At 31.7% G+C, this 2,473-nt stretch overlaps 1 long non-coding RNA gene across 1 annotated transcript; it reads right to left on the reverse strand.

Moving 5' to 3' along the window:
* Window positions 1-1,894: 1,894 nt before the first annotated feature.
* Window positions 1,895-2,467, reverse strand: LOC109585238 (uncharacterized). The gene is made up of 2 exons (XR_002186393.1): window positions 2,149-2,467; window positions 1,895-2,100 (listed from the first exon to the last, which is right to left on the reverse strand). It is a non-coding gene; the product is annotated as an uncharacterized LOC109585238 (long non-coding RNA).
* Window positions 2,468-2,473: the final 6 nt, after the last annotated feature.

The raw sequence follows: 2,473 nt of genomic DNA on the forward strand, positions 1-2,473 counted from the left end.
TCATAGATGTATTGTTTTATCATCCAATCCTATTATATTAAAGGATTCATTCCTTCCACTGATAGTGTGTATAAAAATAACATGACATCCATTAGCATTTGATGATTCTGCATATACACACTGTACACTAACTGATCCATTCCTTTCAATAAATAAAAGAACACCTTGTACATTCGATGATAACGTAGCTTAAGATAATTCAAAGACAGAAAATAAGTTAAAGTAATCAAACATAAAAACTTACAAAATGGAACTTCCAAAGAAACTTTATCAGCCTTTATATAAGCTGTATAATTATTACATGGTCTTAATCCAGTCATTTTGTATGAAAATATTTCTTCTTTTTCATCTGCTTCAACTGTCTGAGTGTTGTCCTCCATACCAATAGGAAAGACTTCACCAACTATCATATATGTACATGATCGATTACTGTGTATCTAATAAAATAACATTGGGTGCATAGTTATGGAAGCAAAAAATCTTACTGAACTATTAAGATTAGCAACAAATGTCTGGTTTGATACATCAAAAGTCACTGTAACATTGTCATAAGTAATAGTATGATCTAATCAAAAACAAAAAATAATTTCATTTCTTTATTCTACACACCTGCAGTGATGCTAAAATTATATTCTCTCCCTTGTGATACATATTGTCCAATAGATGCAGTAATACTGACAGTAAAATTAGTACAAGGTAATCCAGTAGTGTTCAACCATACACTAGTACCAGTAGTGTTAGTATGACTAGTGCCATTCACTAGTACATTATATGTAGTATAAGCAATGGCTCCTGTAATAATATCATCAGAATAGAAAGAAGGAGGAGACCATGACAATAACTGATCATCATTAGACCATTGTATGTCTTCAACTGGTGATATTCCTAATATATTATAATCATAATGTATTATGTGTATATACATTAACCTTTTATTGTTAGTGTACCACCAGAATAAGCTTGTTCAAAAGGTGGATATGATACAATTTGACAATAAATTTGTAATCCATCATTAACAGGTAACCCACTGATAGTAAGTACTGATGATAAGGTACCAGGACCACCACCACCAGGATCAGTAAATGATATATCTCTTTGTTGTTTAACTGATTCTGTCAGTGAAGCACTCCCTACTATCCAATTCAGTTCATTGCCAGCTCCTTCACAAGTAAAACTTGCTGTCTCATAAATAGGAACAGTAACAGAAGTAGGACCAACTGTTATATCTAGAAGAACAATCAAAACATAAAGTATATTCATCACACATTACCAGCTCCATCCACTGACAGGATCAACAAGAACAAGACAGTGAGAGACAGACCTAGTCTATTCTTAATCATTTTTTCTTTGCCGACTATACACTTTATATTAAATTATAATAACATGCTTTTATCAGATGAATACTGAAGGAGTATGTATGAACTGTGTAGATACATTATGTGTATATATGTGTAGATACAGGATATAGTAATTAAGTGATTCATTATACTTGATGTGATCGTTATTTGTGATGACTAGCTGCACCTTTTCAATAACAGTTAATTCACAATAAGGTCACATTGCACATACAAGTATTTTAAAGGAGATAAAAATACTTGTAAATAAAGAGTGCCAGACTCTCTTTTCTGACTTACCCTTAGGACAATACTGTCTTGATTCCTGCAGCAAAGGTCAAATGTATATCAGGCAATCCCAGGGTTGATAATAATATTTTTGCCGAAAATGAAAAGGAGAGATTTTTCATTTTAATAATTTTTTGATATAAATACATGCTTTTATATTGTATTTTAAGTTTGAGTGATTCCAATCAAAATTTTTCATAAATTTTCCAAAATTTTGTTTCAAACAATGGGCAGTACAATATGTCATTAACAATGACTCGCTCTGAGTTATATAAGTTTGACTAAATGGTATTTTTTTAAATCACACAGCAAAAATAGCAAATTATTGTAGCAGCAAGTCAGCAAGGTAGCGCAGCAAAATAAATGTTACATGTAATTTTGTTCAACAGCAATGTTCTCTGCTTCCAACTCAAGCAGCTGATCAGGTGGATTGGTCACTTCTTTAGAATTCAAATGATTCTCTTCCAGTTCTGATTCTCTATTGTTTACATCATGATACAATAAACAATAAAATTATTAATTATACCTAGTGTTCAAATTCCTCTTTTTGTGAACTGAAATGTAATTCAAAAGACTGTTGAGGCTATTTGCTATCAACAGGGCAATCACAATAATAAAGACATTTTTTTTGAACAACAAAAGAAAGGTCTGACCAGTAATCCACCCTAGAAATAAATTTAACTTTACTTGTAAATTGTAAAACTTATATTTCAATCCTCTGTCAGGCCCAGCTTCACCATTACTATTATCATAATAATTATGATCCTGCACACAGTGAGGAGGTAGAGGACCATTATCATCATACAATAGCAGTTTTCCATTGCATATGCTTCCACTCAACTGTCCATCTG

This window comes from Amphimedon queenslandica, unplaced genomic scaffold (assembly GCF_000090795.2).
Source record: "Amphimedon queenslandica unplaced genomic scaffold, v1.1 AMPQUscaffold_13098, whole genome shotgun sequence".
Taxonomy (NCBI): domain Eukaryota; kingdom Metazoa; phylum Porifera; class Demospongiae; order Haplosclerida; family Niphatidae; genus Amphimedon; species Amphimedon queenslandica.